A 24,436-nucleotide genomic window follows, 5' to 3' on the forward strand; every position below is an offset into this window, starting at 1 on the left:
AAACTCTGAGAGTTAGATGTTGTTCGTTTCCTTTTGCCGATAATAGATGGCGTTGTGTGTTTCATAATTTAGCTGAAAGTAAGAAATAATTAATTTAAATGATGATAGATATCATATGAAAGCTGAAGGATTTATTAGAGATAGCATGCCTTGATGTGCACTGACTGAAAAAGTTACATTGTAAATATCACTCAAAGCTACAAATTCTATATTTGTTAGCAACTCCGCATACGTGATTTTTTTTCGTATTTTATGTGCATGTTCCACATAGTTAGCGTTAATATAAACCTGCGTAGATAATCGCATGTTCGAGCGATACCACGCGGGGCTGCGCGCCGCTCTGACATCGCTTGCGATCGCGCTGCGAGACGCGCTCACACGTAAGCTAGCGATATAGTATAGCATGCACTGTGATATTAACTTTAGCAAGAATTTTGTTTTAAAATGCATATTTGTTTGTTCGTTTTTGTGAGTTGCATGTAGGGAGATTTTGATTAATCCCATGAGTGACCAATGTAGCTATAAAATATTATATGGAAACTTTATCTTACGTATAATTACGTAAAATATTACCTATCTACAGTTTTTTCACTTGCTCTTGCACGATCTTTAGTTTTGTTAACCAACAATGACTGTTCGATTAACCTCCTGATAGTTAAAAGCACTGATTATCGTTTTGATGCATGTTGCACCGTTTTACTTTCACGATATCACCATAAAGCATGCCCTATTTCCCCAAAATAAATTTAAAAAAATATATCAAAGCAAAAGACACCTATCAAAACCTTTGCATTCTCATTCGATTGTATTTTGTTTGCATATACTTATTCTGCAGGAGTTAAGCTAGAAAAAAAATACAATAATATAAAATCTATGTACCTAAACAAAATACAAATTTACTTTTTTCCCCTTGCGTATTAATATTAATTAAGTACCAAATTAATTAAAAACCTCGAGGGATGCCGTATACAATTTTTTGCTCATGTTTTTCAATTAGATAGAACCACGAAAAAATAGATAAATGAAATAAAAAAAACAGTAGGTAGGTTTTATTTCATACTCTGTTGAAATTCGAGATAAATACCTAAATTGAAGATATATAAGAAACAAGAAAAATAAAGGTACGTGGCATGCTACATATATGGACGTTCGTCTTTTTTTTGCACTCTGAATTTTACTTATTAGGTACTAGTTGTTTTCCCACGGTTTCGCCCTTGTCCGGGGGAAACTTCCACCCCTATTGAGATAAAATGTAGCCTGTTTGACTTGGGAATAATGTAGCTTTCCATCAGTGGAAGAGTTTTTCAAATCGTTTCAGTAGTTTCGGCACATATAAACGAAAAATTTTTTCGACATTACATTAGTATAGGTTTTGATACTAGGAACACATTGAACATCCTGTGCAGTCGTTACGGGTAGTCAGAAACCAGTAACTCTGACACCAGTCCAACCAAGGGGTATTTATTGGGTTGCCCAGGTAACTGGGTCGAGGAGGTCAGAGACAACCCGACCCCAACATAGTTGGGAAAAAGGCGCGGAGGATGATGATGATACTAGGAACATATAAAATAAAACACGTGCTTAGCCGACAGATATTATCTTAGTGTCTGACGTCAGAATGACTGTGTATGTTTTTATGTGCTCAACTTTGAACCTAACTTACTGTAGCTCCACAAAAACTTGATGCTTGAGGCCCCTCAGAAGGTAGACATGACAATATTATAGGTATAATTGTTGTTATTGCTGGTACCTTGAGAATATGAAAAATCGTGTCTTCTTTTTTGGTAGTCAATGACCTTCAGTTGTTTTCAAAATCAACAATTGCCTTCGTAAAATAATAGCTATTTGAAATATGTATTTATATAGGTACTTATAGAAAAAAAAAGCTTTTCCATTACGAATAACACGTACCTACTTAGGTACGTGTGAAAAGCAACTTACATTCATTCATAAGAACCATTTTCCAAACTTAAGGTAAAAACTCATGCCACATTTGTTCTAGAATATTTTTTTTTTCATTGACTGACTCGAAAATTCTACCGAAACAGGCTGCATTTTATCCACTCTCTGATATGTTCAAAAACGTCATTCATTGCTTTGAATGCTTACCTCTATAATTCTGAATACCTACATAAATTACTGCGGGTGGAAATAATAGGTAGTCGGATAAGTATATCGGATTTCTCCCAAAGAAGATCAAATGAGCCATACAAGTATATATTTTACAAAACTCTACCTAACAGAAGATTTATGTTGCTCAAAAAGTTGCTTCTCAATGTGGTTAAATTACTGCTATTTTTTAATAAATATCTTGGATAACAGATACACCAATCTTCACGCTACCTATATTTCTTCGTCGAGTGACCCAAAGTGAACTGACTCTGATTATAATGTAGCCGGTGCAATAACTAATAATTAATTCATTACTTTGCATGCGACTGCGCATACGGTGTTGCTACATTCAACTTTTAAAATATTTTCTGCAACTCGTAATGAAGAAAAATATTTGCAATTTTTTTTTCTTTCTTATAATGCAATCGATATTAGATACCTATGATTTCTTAACAATTTTGAATTACCTTAATGATGATTGAAAGTTTGATAAGAAGACAAACCAAAAAAAACCACTTAGGACAACAAATAACAAAAAATCTGATTTGTCAGTCAATTTACCTTCTATCTGAGGAATAAATATAAATATTTAAAGATTTTTTTATAGAAAAGCTGTCATATAACAAACATATTCTTCAGTTAAAAATTATCTGTTGATAAAAAAAATAGCAGAATTTATTAACTGGCAACTTTACCTGCAACTTCGGCCAAACGCATCCGCCACGCTTCATTCGTATTACGTAGCTATGCTCATTGCATGCCTATTAACTTGCAAACGATAATTATTAGTACTGAAGTGTTACTTGCATACGTATGGTCAGAAATGAAGATCAAGGGACATTGTACACGGCAATGACTTTGAGTATGTTATACAATTTGCACCTCACGTTTGAAGTGTGCACTTACCTTCATAATTATGTTTTTTTTTTTGTAGTTTGGCAATTTATTTCGTGATTACTTTAATTTTAGGGATTAGGGATAGACGTGTTATTGTTTTTGTTGATGTTGATTAACGTTATTTACTTAGTACCTACCTACTTTAAACTTTCGATGAAGGCATTTGATAGCATCCTAGTTGATTCATTATTTTGTACAGTTCAGAAACTATTTGATTAGTGGAATAGAAAATTCAATTCAACGCATAAGATATCCAAAGCAAAGATAACTAAAGGAACAAACAATTCTTTTAATTTTTAGCGTTTAATAAAACTAAATAACGTTTAAAGGCCAAGCACATCTATAGGAAATTCCAAAACTATGAAATCATGAAGCTATATTTTTAGAAAAATAACTGACAAAGTGTAAAATGTCTTTTATGTTCAAATCTATATGAATATGATGAAACAAAGCGATATACCGTAATGTAAGAAGAACAATGGTATTTAAGAACAATGTCTATTGTCATCTCCAATAGTTTGGATATTTAAATACTTACCCATAATGTTAATTTTACCCGAAAAATTTGATGTGAAGCCTCACGTAGGATTTTCCACCTAGTTGACGCCATCTTCAAACTCAGATCATCTAAAATTGTGATTTAAAAGTCTTAGTTATACTTTTCTAACTTGAGAATTCCCTTCACTTACGGCCGGCCTTTTACATAAAAACAAATAGTAAACTTATTTTTCCCTCCTTACAACTGTAGACTAGTAAAGTAAAGTTTTTGCGTGCTGCCCATCTTACCTAATAAGACAAAAATCTTCAAAAAATCCTAATGAACCTCACTAAATAATCCACAGCACCTAGGTTCAACCTTCAGATCACTACATATACCCTCCGAAGATGCATCAGCAACAAAATTGGATGCCCATACATAGCGAAACTGGTACGAGCAAGTAAGTCCATACATACACGCGATGCCAAATTAGGCCAAGAATAAAATAATTACTATTAAGCTGTAATTGTACGCAATTTTGTATAATCGCTGCACTTGCCGTCATTATTTTTTTCACTTATCATTTTTAATTCAGCGTCAGTCATAAGCGTGAAATTAGTCATTAGGCTGTCAGAACCTTTGTTGGTTGTATTTTTACTCGACTACTAAGATGTGTAGTATTTTTCGCGTTTCTTATAATGTAATAGGACCTGCCTGCATGAATGGTTTTCGGTCCAATTTGTTAATTTAGTTATAACACCTAACAATTATTTTTCAATCTGTTTTATTTTAGTCTGTTAGTTCAGATTGTTCATGCATGTAGGTAGGTACTGCAGTATGGGACATACGAGACCTTTATTAAAGTGCTCCGGAAAATAACTCGTGATAACCATAAGTGATTAACATATAGCATTGCCTACTTAATTTATACTTACAACAACACTAGTGCTTCACCTCTATTTCTTTTTTATAAGTCCGTTTCACAAACAGCAAGTCATTCTACAAAAAGTTCCCAATATTACAAAAAGCAGAAGACATATTAAATAAAAACAAAGTAACTATGTATAAGGATACATAGCAAAAAAACAAAGCTATGTGCGGTGCCACTAATTATATTTTTCAACGTCACTAAAACTCACACGAAAGCGTTAATATTTTTTTCCTCATAAAAAAGCTACAATTTATAGTACAAAGGTTGTCTTAGCATCCTTAACCTAACGACATGAGCAGATAATTACCTTCTAAGAAGTATCTAAGCGGTTTTTACTCGTAATTTTTACTTGCTTGTGTTTGTGTGTAGTCTCTGAAAGTACTAAACTGATTTGAAAAAAAAAATATGGGTAGCAAGTTAGTACTTTTCAAGGGCGCATCCCTTGAAAAGTACTAACTTGCTACCCATATTTTTTTTAATTACGATACTTACTTGCTACCCATATTTGGTAGCAAGTTAGTACTTTTCAAGGGATGCGCCCTTGAAAAGTACTAACTTGCTACCCATATTTTTTTTTTTCAAATCAGTTTAGTACTTTCAGAGCCTTTACAAACATAGAACTGATTGTTAAAGCTAGTCTATTATATACTTCAATAACTAAATGAAAAATTAACGTTTTGAATCATTATTTCACTGTTTGGAAGCTACTTTATTCTCAGGTTATAAAGGCTATAAATATTTGGGTACGGATAGTAGGTACTTTCGTATAAAACTGCTGGCAGAAGCTAGTCTCAAAATAAGATGAGAAAGTTTAAGCATAATACTGCCCGCAGTGCAGAGGTCAGGAGCCCTCTATCTGATGCAGACAAACTGGGGATATTCGCATTGTTTTATTTTTGATCATTTTATTACATAAAATAAAGTCTAGCCTTATAAGAAGCCTAGTGAGGCAACTTCTATCTGAGGAATAAAATTATGGCCATATACCTAAATATGGCGGTAATTTATACGAAAATCTGTAAAAACTTCAGTTAGAATTTATCTGGCGATTGGAAAATCTGCACATAATATTATTTTCTTTTGTCACCTTTAACCAGAAGATTTTATTGTCTTTGAGTATTTGCTGCAAGAAATCTTTTAACATTGACTTTTAATTACTATACTTACTTGTGAAACATCCACATTTAATAAATATTTGTCTTAATTTTATTTATGACATTTTCTACACAACGTCATTCACAGAAAATAGATTTTGATCGCAAATATTGGAATGTTCATCTCACTTTTTATGCTCACCATTTCATTTTCCATACGTGACCAACAACCAACACAGCGCTAAAAATACTAGAACCACCATTACCATAATTCACTGTACAGTTCGTTATTTGTTCCTCGGTCTGCCGCTTCAATACCATAAAGGAGCAATGTAGAGCATATACATAAATTTTGACGGTAAAATGGCGCGATCGTCTATTGAATAATACTGCGGCTATCGACGTACTCATCATTACATCCACGAATAAAATCTTTAATGGTAGTGTTGTTACACTGGGGGACGAGAAAAATGACCAAGCTTTGAAAATGGTAGATATAGACTTTAGTTTTGCAGTGCAATGTTATGTAGGTTGTCAGCTGGGAAGGACCTATATGCAGTAGCGGTTTTAAAGAAAATAAATATCTTTTTTAGTTTGAAAATTCTCGAAAAACATAGAGCATAAAATCAAGTGTCTACTTCTGTTGTTTTCTTTTTAAGATTATATTTTTGGATTCATCCATCATCATGAAAATTTCTATATTATTTGTTATTCTTCAACGCCTTAAAGGTTTCTTACTTTCTCCAGAAAACTCAAGGGTTACTTTCGTCTTATGTTTGCAGTTAATTACTGATTATGCTTAGGTTATTTAAATATTGTCCTCCTAGACTTTCATAAGTAATATACATTATGGATACATAAGGTGAAATCTAAGTAAAAGTCTTTATCTATATTATGGATAGATTATCTTGTCTAAACATTGTAGGTATACCTACCTACCTTTTAAGAAGCAATATTATTTCAACCAAGAAACCAAGTCTAAGATCACGCAATATGACTTATTCTGCTCCCCAAGTGTAAATCCCATCCCTACATTAACACCCAAGTTCACCCAACAGAACCTAATTAACTCCGAAAAATGCTGCACCACGCACTCACTCACACATTGCCCTACATACTGTTCCCTTTTACTTGCTCGCCAGTGTACTCAATCGCCCATAAAACGGGGTACAATTCCCGACACCGAGCTAGCCTATGGTTTAATATTCAGGCTTTTTATTGCGTCCACCCGACCGTGGGACCGCGAAATGAAAAAAAAAAAGAAATACCCGGTCTGTGCACTTATTGTTGCCACGCAGTGTACGCGTAGGCTGTCTAGATCTGCTTGGTAGTGAAATAAAGGGTTTTTGCACTCTCTGGCTTAGGCTGGGTACTTTATGACGTTTTCTAGTTTTTCATATTATTTTTGGTTGGACATTGACAATTAGAACACTATTTTTTGCGAGAAACCTTTTTGTTTAAATGAAAACTTGAATTTTCATGTTTGCTTTTCTAAAGCAAAGAATGTTATCGAGTCTTATGATTTCCTCTGCACTATATGATAATTATCAGTAGACCCGAAGACTCTGTACTCTATGATATAGCAACGGACCCGAACACACATTAATACACTTTGAAATTATAATTACGACCAGAATGAAATAATTTTATAAATATTCCTACGTAGGTACAAGTTGACTGTCACTTTTAATTACAACCTAGGAAGTATCCATTCATAAATTCACGCATGCACTTAAAAACCTGCTCACATCTTCTAAAATATCTTCGGAATTATGATGAACCTGAGAAAATAGCCTAAACAAAAAGCACTCACACTTTTACATAAAGGTACATTTTGAATGCTAGCTGCCGACTGCAATTGCCGACCGCATATGCCATGACTGCATAAAATTGCAAGCAGTAGTGTAGCTCTACTGCTTTTTATGTACATATTTCCCTGAAAACGTTTTTTATCGAAGCGGCAACAGCACACGCAGTCGCCCTCAAACGTCGACCCATTTCACGCAGCCGCTGCAAGTGCGGTCGGCCGTTGCAGTTGCCAGCTAGCTTTCAAAATACACCTTAAAGATGAATACCTATTTATCTATTAGCTACTTTCACGAAATGATCGCAAGAACATCGTTATCGTTAATTATGGGAATTCGAGCACAATGTGTAATGTGAGAGATTTAACATCTTCCCTGTTCAGCTAAGTGTTAAGACAGCATGTACGTACGAACATAATGTAATGACATTGATGTTTAACAGCGTTTTCAGATCAGCGGATTTAAGTGTTTTTCCACATTAGATTCGTATGATCGGTGTCACGCGTATTACACGCGATCGTAAATAATTTACAACTACCAGAGCAAAGAATGATGCTGTTTAAAACCGAGCGACAGATTTTTACCGCTTAGTGTTGCTATGAATTGACAAAAATCCGCCCGTATGAAAGCGCTCTAAAGGAAGTTTTAAAATGGATTCTTAGAGCAGTTTCGCATTAGTGGATTTTGTCACGAGTATTTTGTCCAGTGTAGGTACTTATTCAGGTAACTTATATATGTGTAAGTACAAAGTTAACAGTAAACCCCATCAATGCACATTCTAATGAGCGGTCAGCAACTGAACTATCACTTTCCAATATGACACATAGGTATGTAACGTATGGTGATTATATAAACCCATGGGAACGAGCATTTAACAACTGCGGATAAGAACTTAATATACATACGTAAGACATGGTTTATGGCGCCGTGATAGGAAAACCATCATAATCAGATGATTATCATAATTGATGCCTAGCCTTATGTAGGTGCCAGATTATAAATTATTAAAGTTTTAAGCATTAATGTATCGTGAGGGAACTACTTCCCGCAACTGGATAAAATAAAACTTATGTGTTAATCTAATATCATGTACGTAATCCGTTCAGAAGTTTTTTGCGTACAAGTGTGACAAAAATACAATCATATTTGTTACAATATTATTTATGTTTATGCTAAAATATGTAATCGCTTATTGCCTTACTCATAAGGATTTAATTAAAATAGGTATACACGAACAATTTTGGTAGATACTCACCATTGGATCTTGTAAGTAGCAAAGCAGTAGAAATAGACAAATAGACTAATCTTATCAACAACAATAACTTAGCTCCACAACACAATAACACATGTTTTCAGCTGTAACAGAGCCATCATTACAGAACTAACGAGTTTCAATGGCGGAGATGCCGCGAAGGTCGACAAATTACAGGCTAATCTTCCTACTAAGTAGTCAACTGGATTGTAATGTGTGTAGTTGAGAGAATCTTGCTCCATCATAATATTGTAAGTAATCGTATAAAATTTCCTTCAATTGTTCAGGTTTAAATTGTTTTTCTATGACTTACTAGCTGTTTTCCGCGGTTTCAGCTGTTTCTAGGGAATTGAATCCTGTATCCTATTAAAAAGTAGCATTTTTCTTACTCAGGGTACCAAAAAATTAAATCGGTTTCAATTATAGTTCAGGAAAGAACAACAAACAGTTATTTTCGCATTTATAACATTCGTAAGGACGTAACTATCAATCTAAATCATTATACTGCTTACCTACATTACTTGGAGTATCTATTTCGGGAACTAAGTATATGGCTCATCATTCTCCCGCCCTTATCCAAATATCATTTCAGCACTTCTCTGTCTGACGTCAGCGTCACCCCATAAGCCTACAATGGTATTTCACTCTTTCTTTGTCCTACATGCAAATCGTGTTAACTACAATTACACTTCATTACGGCTATTAAAATTTCGTTCCACGAATAACATCCTAAGATATTGTTTAACATGTCAAAATTGAAAAATTATGCCAATTTTTTGAGCCATGAAACTGACGGAACCTCGAAGTTACAGAATCAAATGTAGTGAGTTAAGTTTTGAGTTACATGAAAGATTTAAACGTTTTGTAAACATAAGGCTAGTCGGGATTTGAATGAATTCTAATAGAAAGATATGGATTTTTCTGCCTCTTGTACATCGTAATACTTAGCTTTTTATGGATTTTTCTGTGTCCTGTACACCTTACTACTTAGCTTGTTTTGATAACATAATACAATTACCTTATCAAAGGGATTGTCAATGTTAAGCAGTAATGTTTCTTGAATCATTTTACCATCTTTGTATCACCCGATCTTAGTGGCCCAACACTATATACCATAAGCAACTGTAAACCACCAAAGAGTCTAACAACTAGGCTGTAACGATTAACATTAACCTTTATGTATAAAACAGTATCGGACATAAGATGTTAAGTACTCTCTTACATTCAAGGTTTAAGAACTATAAATAAAGATATAAAATATTAGTATAACTATTACATTTTATGGAAGGTCAATGGTTACCGCTAGGATTTTTTTTCCGCAAATAAATTCCACATTAATAAGTTGCGAAAAACATAAAAAAAACATCATCCGTTAAGCCTTAACCCAAGTATGTTGAAGTCGGCTTCCAGTCCAACAACTGCCTATTAGGTACCTATTGTTGAAACTTTGTCAGACTTTCCAGCTTTTGTACGGTTCCTCGCCCATCAATTTATCGTGACTCCCAGAACACGGAGGAAATCGAGATGGCCACCCGTCCACGGACCGACCGCACCAAGCGTTAATTAACCAATCAATCGACCCTTTTCGACTGTTACTTTGCAACGAGCTCACTAAACTATCAACTGATCCTCTAGCTAGGACACAAATAGTAACAGAATTAACTCAATATATTAGTAAGTATTACCCATGTAGAACAAAACTTCCTCCGTGATATCTATACTAACATCATAAAGAGGAAAACTTTGTTTGCTTGTTTGTAAACTCAAAAACCACGGGACCGCTTTTACAAATTATTTCACCATTAGAAAGATACTTACATTATCTGCAACTAACATAGGCTATATTTTATCTCGGTACGTGTAGTAGTTCCCACGGAACGCGGGTGAAACCGCGGGAAAACGGCTAGTTACCTATAACGAAATCAATACCATACAAGTACTTTCTTACGTTTAGCAACCTACTCCAGTATTTGTTCGTCACCTGCCAATCAGAGGGTAACATAACACCGTCCTTGCTCGATTGTGTAAGGTTGTAAACTTGTAAGGGAACCTGTCACACCGAAGTAATGTCGAAGCTCTGACTGTGTATTTTGGGTAATGATTAAATTGCTTTTGCTGCCTTATATGTATATATTTACTTATGTATCTGTAATGTTAGTTATAAGGTGGATGAATTAATAAATATTTTATTTATAAAAATAGGTAATCGTGCTTACAAAAAAAACTAGCTTTTGCATCGTAACCTCTATGAGAATCAAAAGGTTATTTACTAAATTAGACAAGTTATCAATAATCACAAAGCTAAATAAAAAGCTCAATTTCGGGTTTGAATAAATAATATAGGTTACCTAAATTATAATAATTTATTTCGATATTTTTCATCACCGAATGATTCAATATTTTTGCTTACTTAGTTACACACAACGGTGTGATAGGCGTCCACTCATATTTATCGGTTATCTTTTATTAACTTTTTGAGGCTGTCCAGTTTTTAAGCAAACACATTACATAACCGACAATGTCATGTATCGGTTAAAAAGTTAACTTTATGGTGTCGATAGTTACTTGAACCATCTGTATTTTTTTTTCTTATATTGATCTCTTTTATTGAGAAGGAGATCTACAAAAAAATGATTAGGTACTTCGGATTTTAATCTTAAAATATTTAATTTATTATGTTTTTTTTGTAGCTTTTTCCCAAGTTATTATTTGATTTTGACCCAATAATGCGCAGTAATCGGCTAGGAGCACTAATTGAAAAAGGTTCTTATCCATGGCTTTTAATACCCATCAAAAATCGCCATATTACATTTCAAATCCGCCTTTCCAATACCAAACAATTGTCTGCAATTAACACAAGTTAACAACCTCAACATATCAATATTAACAATTTTACACTTATATTTTACAACGTGACGTAACTGCAGTTACATCAGTCAATTACGGTAAAGCAATGATGACGATTGATCATCACTGTATAGCTATAACCAAATTATCAAATGGACCAGATATGTTGTCGAGACAGTGTAACACACTATAGAGGACTAAACCTTTACACTTAGAGTACCCACTGCAAACTTTTAGTCGACCAATAGTGTCGGTTACATTACAAAGATCAGGTATTCAGCTGCTATCAGACCGACTGAAAACCTTGATTGGAATGAGGACTTTCTTCAAAAAAATATTGGCATCTATCGGGTCAACTGTCGGACGACTGCAGTGTGCAGGTATTCCAAATAGCAGCCAAATTAAGTCATTATTTCTGTATATTATTTTTAGGGTAGACTGGAAACTATAAAACGAAGGACAATTATTATTTTACACGGAAGCCTGAACCACTGAAATCGTGGAACTACCTACTTATTTAAAAAATAATTCGTGCAAAATGCACTTGATTGCAATAGTTCTTTTTATCGGTCACACGGAGTTGTATTGGATTAGCAATGTACCTAAAGAGCATCACGACTGCACCTATTTCGAAGTAATTTCTAACCAGTTGATTTCGTATTTTTCAGTTGGATTTTTTAGAATTTACTTGTTGAATATGGCTTTTAAATCTTTGTCGTTTAATACATAGTTCAGCGATTTTAACTGCGAGTTTTAAGTTTCGCATATAACTTCATATAGCGACATATCTATTCTATATAACAAAAATAACACTGAAAGAACAGTTAAAAATAGTCGAGAAAAGCCGAATCATTTCACGATATTTCCTGCTTTTGTTTTTATGGTTCCAATTCCAATATTTCTTTTACTAAAATAACAAATAACAAATAACAGAAACTCTACCTACCAGATACCTTTATGTTGATGTGCTTAAATAAAACAACTGTCGAAACTTAATTAGTCGATAGGAACCTAAGTATCACATACCTACCTATCAATTTTCCGAACGCATGTCACAAAAACCACCCACATTTCTTCTTACTCATAGTTTACGTAAGCATGAAATTCAAAGGATCGCGCCGTGATTGCCTAGTTTCCAATCGATTAGTTTCAGTTCTCGATGCACGTGGCGAGGCCTTATCGATACTAATCGTAAAACTTGAATTCGCTTTCCAATGTCGTCGGGGTAATACTTTTGATGCGTAGGTTTCGTGTTACTTATGTGATTGAAAATGGATCCTAAAGGGGTTTTAAAATGAAACTACATATGTACATGAGCTGATCAACGAAGATAGTTATCTCGTGGTTTAGGTATATGAGAAGTATAATAGTTTCCAATTTCTAATAGTTTTCTGTCAATATCTGTGACTTTGTTTGTAGAAAAGTCGACAAAAGTCTCGGTAAGGCTCTGGACGCAGGCCGTTTTCAAATAGTCCTGAATCAATAGGGAACACCTAAATTCAGCAGTGGTCGTGGCTGAGATAATGTGATAAAAATGGGCTCAAATGATTTTGGATGACATTTAATACCTACTTACCTAATTTAAATTATCGAGATTATATTTAAGACTTGAAGCAGTTCCTTCAGGAGGATTACGAAGTTCTGCGGAAATAAACATAACCTGATTTCTCATAAAGTAACACCATAATTTTCTTGAAATACTTTCGTAATGTTTAGGTATATTGAAATACATAGCTGTGTAAATAGCAGGGTAGTAAGTAAGTGCTATCTACATCGTCATACTTTGTGTTGCAATATGTGTAACTAGTAGATAAGGTCACCACAAATGTATGGACATACATTCGTAGCTATACATATTATGTAAGTAGACCAGTAGGTGTAGTGGTGATAGCTTCGTAGGTCGTAGGTTTGAGTCAAGACAATCCCTTATTGTCATAATAAGATCCCGTGAGCTCGCAATTTGGAAATGTAACACTCGTACCTATTGTCTAAATCACCACGTTGATTTAATCACCTTTAAGTTATACCTAGTTTAAATAAAAATATTACAAAACTTTATTTAATTCCATTCAGCATTGAACAACATATTTTTTATTTATTTGTTTATTTAATAGTTTATGTAGACATAAAAACACAGAAAAGAATAAATAATAGAAAAAAATTGTACAAGGGCACAGCTTATTTCAAAAGAAATTTCTTCTAGCAGGCAGGTTTCTTATAGAATGACAATTACCACTTACCATCAGATTGCGATGATATTGCGCAAGAAAAAAAAATGTTTTACGTATCAACAATTTCCTTAGGTTGCCTATGTAAGTAAGATCGAGAGAGAGAGAGTCCGACGTACCAAAGTGAAGTCCCTTTCTCTTCTCAATTACTGATTTAAATAATAACACTACTAATTTCTGGGATATTTTATTGATAACTATTCTTAAGTTTTCAAAAATAACGAAGGTAATATTTTATATGTGTTCACAAAAGTTAATGCGTTCATTATGGTTTCATGTGAAAATAACTGCCTTTTTTCAGCCACTTTATGATATAATTCCCAAACGTCCACAATACACACATAGCCTTAACTAACCACTTAATATCCAAAAATCTGTGTATGAAACATTTTAACGCACTTAAGAAGTTAACAACTAAGTGTCAATAACCTTTCAGTCTTGACCTCTATAATTAGATACACACCTACTTACGCATAATTACCTTCATTAGCACGTAATAATATCTACCAAAAAATACGCAAACAACTTTATCCATACGAAAATATTTTTGAAGAGTTGAGTAGCTCTCGTCACAAAACTAAACCTAAGGAATGCTAATAAAGAATTGAATATTGACTATTACATTTGCCGCTCTGAAATCAGACATTTGCCCAACGCATTTGCAATAGAGTTTTGCTTACAAGTCGCCAACTTCAGAGCAAAGCGGCGGAGTTTCACATAAGTTTGCCGTTCTGAAGATAACAATGAACAAGTGTAAGTCTAGAAGTTCCTTCAAGATGCTAGTCAACAGTATAATTCGCGTACCTAACTGAAAAACAAAAAGCGATCGCCTGTACAAGTAAATATTGGTTAATTGCGAGACGTCACGTGCGCATACACTAGACCGCGACTGGGGCTAAGACCCGCGATCTTTGTATGTATGTGCGTCACAAGGTCAACAATACTTAATGACTTCATACTTCATGCGTGTGTTACCTACGGAAGAAACTGGAAAAAGGTCTCGTAATTACGTAGTTTTTGAAGATTTTGAAAATTGATGAGAAATTAATTACCAAATGTAAAGTTAATTCATACAATTATAGGCCAAGATAATAAAGCTCCAATAATAAAAATAAACAGTCTAGAATTGGTTTTCGTATTGTAATTATAATTAAATTATGTAATTATTTTGCGACCTAAATCGGTTATTGATCGTAAAAAGTTTTTCATTACCTACAAATAAGAAAAATGCTGGAAAAAACAATGATGATATTTCTGGATGCAATGCGTATAGGTACATTATACAATCCTACCATTTTACCTACTTTTTTCCGCGATGGAATTGACCACATACATAAAAATAGACGTACTCACGATGCCAAGTTATTTGCAATTGAGATGAACAGGGATGCAGGAAAACTGTGAAGGTTACCTATTACTCAACCAGTGAGGCTTTTCATATTAAGTACTTAAATAAAATATATTGTATGAAAATTGGTGATATTCTTCGGAGAAGCACTATTTTCCAAAACGAAATGAATGAAGGAAAATCCAGGTTTATCCAGGAAGGAAAGTTACAGGCTACTTTTTCTCCACATGCGCGGAATAGTACACGGGACGCTGATAAAACCGCTGACAGAAATTGATCTTTTAAAAATAAAGAAAATCCACAATAATTTTCCAATACATTTACATAAAACGCTTTGTAGTTAGGAACTAATGGTCTTACTTAAACAGGTCTGTCAACGCACACATTTTAAAAGATTAAGAAGTGAACAAAATAATCCAATTATGAGTAACTTCACGATTACCGCTCATTACTTGTAAATTTTCTGACACGCGCTTCACGTGAAAACCGCACCAGCCAGTTACACTGACCGGGGATTAGAACGAAGATTAAACTGGGATTAAAATTGACAACTGACTTACTAAGTTGACTGAGCATTAAAACTTTTTGCTGCGTGTGTTTAATTACGAAAAGGTTTTAATCTCTCCTTAAGCAGAGGTCTTTAGTTTATGCGCAGGTCAATGCTTAGACCAAAAAAGGATGGTTGGAATTTGAATCATGTAACCACCTGTCAAAGTATGCCTAATTTCTGTCATATTTGGTGAGATTTCTTTTGCACAAGTATGATGTGTTACATACTACAAACAGGTGTGTTCATTATCAGTACTGCCAAATATGTAAGCAATTCTTCAAGTTTCAACCGCAAACAATGATGTAACGCATGTGTCATTGAAGAAAATTGTTGATAAATGCAAATTTACTTTTAAACTTTATCAGTTAATTAAAGCAGAACTATTTAACAAGCCTCTTTGATTGTCATTTACGTCAATATTGTCTATTGTTAGGCTGTGTATGACGTCAAAGTACACAGTTTGATTTATTTATAAAATAATTATCATGCTTTACCGACCGCAACAATTTTTCATTAAATTAAGAAACTACGAAGTGTAGGTAAGTATTACAATTAAAATAATTGTAGCAGAATAAAATTATTTCGTTACTAATTGTTACAAAATGCAGATAATATTACCAAACAGGTCAGTACTAATGGAGCGTCTAATCTAATAATTGCCTAAGTTACATGAATAAGCGGATTGTCGGCCAAAACACGTCTAATAGGCATGATGACAAACTTTTAAATTCCTTTGTATGATGTAGGTATACGTCTATTTTATATGAAAAATTATTAATTTTAAGAAAATGCGAAGTTTTTTTATCAAATAATTGCATTTTTCTCTGTCCACTTTGAATCCGGCGCGAAAACGCTTGTCAGTGTCATGTCGTCACTTGTGACGTCACGACTGAAATTACAAGACGCAAGTAAACAACGCTCGTGCAATAATTAAGTTTTTTGTGTTATTAAATATGAATTCGAAAGGGCATAGGTGTTGTGGGGTCCCCCAGTGTAAGAACACATCCAAAACAACTCCTGATAAGTTATTTGTGTACGTTCCTCACAATAAAAAAATACGAAACAAGTGGCTTAAACTTGCAAAGCGAGATTCAAAAGCAATATTGCCCAGGGTACAACTTTATTTTTGTGAAGATCACTTTGATGTAAGTTATTACATAGTTCTCTAGATTCTAGCATAGTTTATAATGTAAATAACTATTTCGAGGTTAGGTTTCATCTCTCATTGTTTTTTAATTAAACTAGTATACTTACATGGAAGTTTTAACATTTCTAAATTCAGCTGAACAAAAATCTTTATTTGATGCCAAAAACTTTCCCAGCATTATGATATCAATTCTAGGCAAATTAGCGCTGTTTGCCTTGATAAATCCGGGCTCCATAACTCGTGTTATAAACAATTAATTAATTAAAAACAAAGATCGCAGTGGAAGTTCACAATAACGAAATGTGACGTTCTCGCGCTTTCGCGCGAGTTGTTTTCAGAGATGACGTCACGAGCTCTGATTGGTGTTCAAGATATCATGGCGGATTGCCTTATTTCGTAATTTTATTTTATAAAAATACATATTAATCACATTATTAATAAAGAAAACAATGCGCGTTTTATATTCCAAGCTTCAAGTTTAATTTAATAGATATATTATTTTAATGATTTTTGATTACTGTCATCATGCCTATTGTAGTTACGTTACTAGTAATTAAGTTTTAATCTTTACGTTAACAGCGTGGTGTCACCGCATCGGTTTCTATAGTTCGCGCAAGCATTAAGTTACTCGTCTTTGCACGCGACGCCCGCTTACCGTCTGCGCGCTCCGAATTTTTCGCGCCGCCGCGAATTCCGTTTTCCGATTTCAAACCTCATTTCACCGCGAATTTTTACTCTACATTAAAAAAAAATAGCTGTCAAAGTTTTACCGACAATTTTTGTGTAGTGTTGTGTGAGTGAATAAAAAGTGAGAATTAATTGTTAAATTGTTTTGAAGTCTTGAATGAGTCTGCTTATTTGAACAGGTGAAGAAAAGTTTTTATTTCTTGAGTGAGCGTCTGATTGTATTTTAATGGTACAACATATATTTATAGTGATTATAATTGAAATATGATTACAGTGATCTCGATAGTTTGTTGTCTATACTTAGGTGGATTGATAAGTAATCGGCTTTGCCTGGAAAATTATATCGTGCTTGGAAATCATTAAAGAGAATGAATTGTAAACATATACTGACGGTCCCACAGGTTTTTTGAACAAGAGAATATTTAACTACGATTTCTATGTATAAAAACTTCTGCCAAATCTTTGGTAGAGTTTCCTACTGATAATATTGTTTATCAGGTTCTTATCAGAATAAAGTTAAACTAAACAATTTTATCTCGTTTACATACCTACTGAGAGTAAATTTTCAGTGATTTGCATATACCGGTATATATCGCATTATATAACTTTATATATTTTTTTAGGTATATAACGGACATAATATTTGCGTTTTAGACTGCAGAATTGTTTAAATAATAATTATGTCATAAGTATGTCTCAAAAGTCTGCTTTGTGTATTTTGCATAACATGCATTAAGGTGAAAAGGTTAGGTTATGCATATATGTATTTAATTTCTAAGTCTAAAAATCTAGGTATTTTCCAATCACGTAACATTAAAAATACTAAATTATTTATAAGACAGTTTAAAGTCTAGCCATGTGTATAAATAATTATTCCGTATGTTAGTAAAAAAAAAAACAAAATGTCTTAATCCATTAAAAATCGATGTCCCGAAACGAGGACAAATAAAAAAAGATTCTACTTTGAGGAAAACTTGTAAGGTTACACGCACGAGTACCTACTACCTAATACAATATTAGCAAGGGGCTTTCCGAAAGACAAACACTATTCTAGCTTAGATAACATATACCTAAGTAATTTTTCCCTCATCCTGTAGGAACCAAACCGACCTCCCTGATAAAAATTAACCTAAATTTTTAAATAGTAGATAGTGATAGTTACTATTATTTTCGCGATCAAAAAAACAGTCTTTAGCTTCATAATATTTGGAGAAGGCAGTATTCATTTTGCTGACGTTCTTTGGCGATCGCTACAAGATAAAAATCCCTTTTCACAGAAACAAGAAATGAATTGCATGCGCCAATTCGGGTCCGACAATTTTCCATTTACGTGAATCAGTTGGGCACAAAATACGTCATTATATCTGAGAAGTACAGCATTATTACATTAAAGAAGTTTTCAAAAATAACAATTATCACTTTGTATGTACACAAAACTAACACACATACCTAATTAAATGTTTCTCGATATTAACAACAATTCTAATAAACAGTATGAAACAGCAATTAACGAGTCCAGTCGCTTATCATTGTAGATAACATACAACAACTAAGATATTCATTATTTATGTATGAAGTGCTCATCCATAATCTATGTTACAAGTAGTGGTACTATAGTTCGGCCATTCAGAGAATGCGTTCCTGACACGTCGCGATTGAACTGACGACGTAATAACATTCATTGATTATTGATATAATAATGTTGTTTTAATGCTCCTCAATTGTTAAAACGGTAAACAACCAGCAAAAATATTTTTATCGTAACTGCAACGCCATTGCAAAGTTACGTCGTCAGTTCAATCGCGACGTGTCAGGAACGCATTCTCTGAATGGCCGAACTATACTACAGCGCACGCTCCAATTGTGAGCACCAATCACGTGCGGTTCTGAAGATTATTTTCTTCAATTGATTGAAATAATGAATTTGATTTACTAGCTAAACAAAATATATTTACATTAATTGAAAATAAAATAAAATAAACTTATATATATATATACAACTTAAAACTAATACAGTGCATCAAAAAATTGCTCCTCATCGCTTAATTTACTAGCTTAATTCATTTGAATTACGAATTGGATTTACCTACTAGCTTTTGCTGCCCACTTTGACTTTGTAGACTTTAAAAATCCATGATCATACTTATCTACCTAAAACAGTAATATATGTCTGTTATCATGGTATGGGTATGTAATGAAGAGGGATGAGACACCTGCCACAAAGAGTGTGTTAAGTGTGGATGTGCACGGATGGAGAGAGGAAGCTCAAAGAAAATATGGATGACAAGAATGAAGGGAGTAAATGTTGGTATGACGGGTGCGAGATATCAATAGAAGCAAAAACATGTTGTGAAAACACAAAAAAATGAAAGTAGAGTAGGAAGAAGAAAATTCAATATTTAAGGAAAATGCATGAGACAATTGTTTCCCATACATTATTTGATACTTAACACTCGCGTTTTTATTATGCACGAGATCATAAGGAAAGAAGCTTAATTTCTGCTTTCCCACCTAAGCTGATGATAATGTTAACTGGGCTAAGTCAGTTTTAAGTACGAATAGATGGGAAGAAAGTACTGCACTTGCATTTACATTAAAAACACATAGATATGCCATTTGAAAAGATGTTAAATACTTCTTTTATTGTTTTTATTAAAAATAGATAGACTTTAAGTATGTTATTGCTCGAAGCTGTTCAACTATGATTCCACATAATTCGAGCTAAAAGAAAGTTTGGTATATGAATCTATACTGAACTATCTTTTAAGTTAACAAATTGTACCGACTTTTGAAAGTGCCTATGTACATAAGTATGTAAAAATGTTCAAAATATAATAAAGCGTGTAAGTATCTACAGAAAAAGCAAACAATATTTTATCTTTCGAAGTTTCGAAACAAAAACGAAAAAGGCCAATTAAACCTGATAACCTTCAAGAATATAACGTATCAAGTAATTGTCAAGAAAAACGTGGCAAAAATATCATCAACAATATGTTTACATTAAAGCTTAAAATAAATTTAATAATTATTTTGAAGCAATTGAGAATATCCTCTTTTTTTAAAATCGGTTAGAAACTTAGGTAATTCAATCTTTGTAATCATAACATACTACATATGTTGGCTAATCGACTCTCCGTTAATTGATCTCGATATAATATCTATAATAACTTAATAAGAATAATCTTATAATTGTTTAAGTAAATCATACTTCATAATAATGATGAGCCTGATTTAGGAAAATTGAGGAAAACATCGATCATTAATCGATACTATTATACGTAACTAAAATTGCAAACAATTATTCATTGCACCTTCTGATAATTATTACGATCTTACCATAATAGGAAATCATTGTAATCATTAAAGAACTATTAATTCACCTTTAATGACAGATTTTTCCTTTATGGGAAAAGGGGAAATTCAATCAGGTACTTATAAATTCAACCCAAGATACAATACAATTTATAATGCTTAATTCGGTAGTTTTCTTCGCTTCTTTGCTCATCCCCTTCCTCAACATCCATATATCATTGATTAAAAATATACCTATAACTATAAACTATCTCGAAACTGCTTCAGATTTCCATATACTTTATGTTCCAGTTTATTTCTCAATGCAATTGCTCTGTTGTAATTCACGTTACAATATCATTTATCTCTATTTACTGACAATATGTCTCAATATTAAGATTCGTATATTTGCTGTCGAATAAATCAGCATGAATCGCATATTTGATATGAGATGATGAAATCTGTCAGGTGTAGAAATAATATTGAAATTGATATGCATTTTTATTTGTGCACTTTTAAACACTGCTTGCATATTCATGCTACCGGCTCTTAATGATATTATTTTAATTTTGTAATTAACTGATAAAAAAATAAGGTCCTTTTTAAAAAAAAGCGTTCGGGTCTTCGTAGATTTCTACTTAATTTTCCTGGATTTTTTGGAACTGAACAGTGTAACTTTGACAGAAATTGTGCAAGACTTACTTAAGGCGACGAATTGGTAAATAATAATTCCATAACCGGCACGCGCACCGGGCAAAATACAACTTGGTTACCTGAAAGTTCAGGTAACCAAGTCGTATACAACTTGGTTACCTGAAAGTTCAGGTAACCAAGTCGTATTTTGATCCGTTTTGTATTTACTGAGAAAAATTGAGATCATTGGCGCTAAAATTTTCAATGCGTCCTCTTAATCTTTGTAATGTTAACAGTTGTTAATATTTATCATAGTTTAGATAACAATCCGCAATAGAAATCTCCAAGCATATAGAATACCAGTTTTATCAAGAAGTTTTGTCATATTTGTCTAAACGCTGACCTACGTTAAACGTGCCTTTCTCGGAAACTAATTCCGCATTTTATGTAAATCCATATTAACTAGCTTCAACACCCGGCGACACCTAAGTCTTATAAACAGATCTAAACCTCTTCTTCTGCACTCTTGAACAATGCTTCTTTTTGCTAAGTATATCGCTTCACGAATTTATATGGAGACAAATAATTTATTAAAAACATTTCTTCCCGAATCATTCAAGTTACAAACGCTAAAGATTGACTACGCATATTCATTTTTGTTATCACTAGCCGTTTTGCCGCGGTTTGGTTTGGCGCCTTGATAAAATATAACTTGTGTTGCTCGGGATGAGTGTAGCTATGCAACTGTGAAAGAATTTTACAAATCCGTTTAGTATTTTAGGAGCATTTAGGATATAAACAAACAAATAAATGTTTCCTCTAGATTAATCTTCCTCTAGATTTACGCTGCGATTTAAAAATGCTCTCCAATTGTAAACATACGCTATTGATCACGCGACGCTTAACAATGGCATTTTCAGGTCCATTGAACTATTTGTTTACAACTACACTGCGGTTTCAGTTTATAAACTATCAATGTATGATTGAATTGTGCCTCGGTTGTTGTCGAATGCGCACGCGATTACTGTTTTCAGAAATAAAGCGGGGATTGAATACTAGAACAATAAATACAAGTCTAATAAGTATTTGTATTTTCTTACTAGAAAACTAGAGGTCAGACTGTCTTCTTTTTCTTTAACTAATGCTCTTTAACGCCTGGCAATATTCGTCCACTTTCAGTTTTTTTGCGTTATATATTTTTTCTTTTAGAAAAATTAGTAGGAGTTCTTGAATCCACTTCTTCTTAACAAATCGAACTAAGATTACACTCACCTGCATTAAAATTGGATCAGTATCATGGTACACTGATCTAAAACCCCATCTAGGTGAAGGTCGGCCCGAGTTCATTGAACTACAGTGCAATACAGTGCGTGCTCATAATGTTCCCTTTTCTCTGCACTTACTCTCTCCGTGTAGAGAGTAATGTGTATGCAAGGCTAATGTTTGAGAAATGGCCGCGAAACTTGTTTTATTTACAAGTTTTTTTGAATACGTATTTCATTAGTAGTTCTATAGAGACCTGACCATGGGTTAAGACAATTAAAAATAACCATAAAAGCATGCTGTGTTTCGCATTACCAGATTTCAATATTGTACACGCTCTCGAAACTGTAAATGTTACCAGAACTGTAAAATTTTACGATTTCCAGCTTTGACTTATTTCAGATTTATTACTGATAAGTGTTTAATAATTTTAAGTCATTTACTATTTGGTACAATACAACTTATTCTCACGTACTGAGTCCGCAGACTTAACGTAGTTAATTTTCTAGAGATACTTCAAACACGTCATTAAACCCGCTTATACAAATAGCTATTAACCTCACATAAACGCTCATCAATCATTATTATCACGGAGTAGTAGAAAATAAGGCCAATGTCAAAGAAATGCAGGCGTCGTCGTAAAACATTGGTAGTGCAAGTTCAACCGATGGGTTAGCTCAGCTTATCGCTATCGGTAACCGTACAAGTTCAACCAACCATGGGTTATGGGCTCCCATTTAATTGCATGCATATATTACGTAATTTTTTGATACAGTTAGTGGTTGAAAAGTTGCCTTTATTGAAACAAACTAAAAGTTTTTTTTTATGAATTAAGTACTTACATCAGCTCCTAGGCTGTAAACTGTATTTTATTTACATGGTTCTATCTTTCGAAAATTGATGAAATGATCTGCGTATGCCTTATCAGTTTTGTGATTCTTTTGAATTTTTAATAAATATTATTATTTGCGTAATTCCACGTTTAAATATATGTAGTATATAAAATCAATAAGATCGTTTTAAATCTTCAAGAGTCAATTTAACTTCAGCTTGATTTCAAACTATCGTAAGCTATGTATTCAAAATGTGTATAGAAAATATATGATCACCTCTGTTAGCAAAAACTAATAAAGTAAGATATAATCGTACCTACATCCGCAAGAGTTCAACTTTATTCTTTGTACAGATCTCAGACAGAATAAATACATACTGACATCCTATTTACTTTACAATTAACTGTCACCTAAAAGCACTTTTTTTCTCTAGTATAGAGAAAACTCTAGAATAATAATCTTGTTTATTTTGACGTAAATGGCATTATGTAGTTTTAGAATAGTAAATAATAGCAAGTTGGCCCGGTCGTCAACCTGCGCAAAAAATATAGGTACACTTAGTATTTTTTTTTTTGTGCTTTAGCAAAATTTAAATTTCAGTTTATGCTAAAATATTCAAATTCTAGAGTATATTTCAAACTTTTTTCGTAATTTTAATACACATTTATGTACATACGTACCTGCTTATACTTTCGGAAGCAGGTATTTAAGTACTGTATGGTATAAGTAAGTAATTCGTAATTGGCGTATTTTTTATTTAATTTAATAATTTAACCTTCAAAAAATAAAATTAATAAACTATGAATACAATCAACATAAAACAAGCTATTTAAACTTACCTACACAACTTCTTCTGTGAAGCAACAGGTTGTGTTTTTTATCGTTCAAGGCCAAAGTGTGATATCAGCAAAACAAACATAGCCTTAGATAAACATAGACTGTATCAAAGGCTTTAATAGGTAGATACTATATTAGGGAAAAACTATACTTAGGTACCTATAACAGAAAAACTAGATATGAACCTTTATTAAGAATGGTTC

General features: G+C 33.2%; 1 protein-coding gene across 4 annotated transcripts in view; it reads left to right on the forward strand.

Moving 5' to 3' along the window:
• Window positions 1-24,436, forward strand: part of LOC124641429 — a 125,700-nt gene that overhangs the window by 54,665 nt on the left and 46,599 nt on the right. The window contains exon 1 of one of the 4 annotated variants that reach the window (XM_047179597.1): window positions 17,346-17,555. The exons of the other annotated variants lie outside the window; for them this stretch is intronic. The gene's annotated coding sequence lies outside the window, so the exon portion shown is untranslated. Of the gene's footprint in view, window positions 1-17,345; window positions 17,556-24,436 lie in introns of those variants that run through there. 4 annotated transcript variants of the gene reach the window in all.

Source organism: Helicoverpa zea, chromosome 1 (assembly GCF_022581195.2).
Source record: "Helicoverpa zea isolate HzStark_Cry1AcR chromosome 1, ilHelZeax1.1, whole genome shotgun sequence".
NCBI lineage: Eukaryota > Metazoa > Arthropoda > Insecta > Lepidoptera > Noctuidae > Helicoverpa > Helicoverpa zea.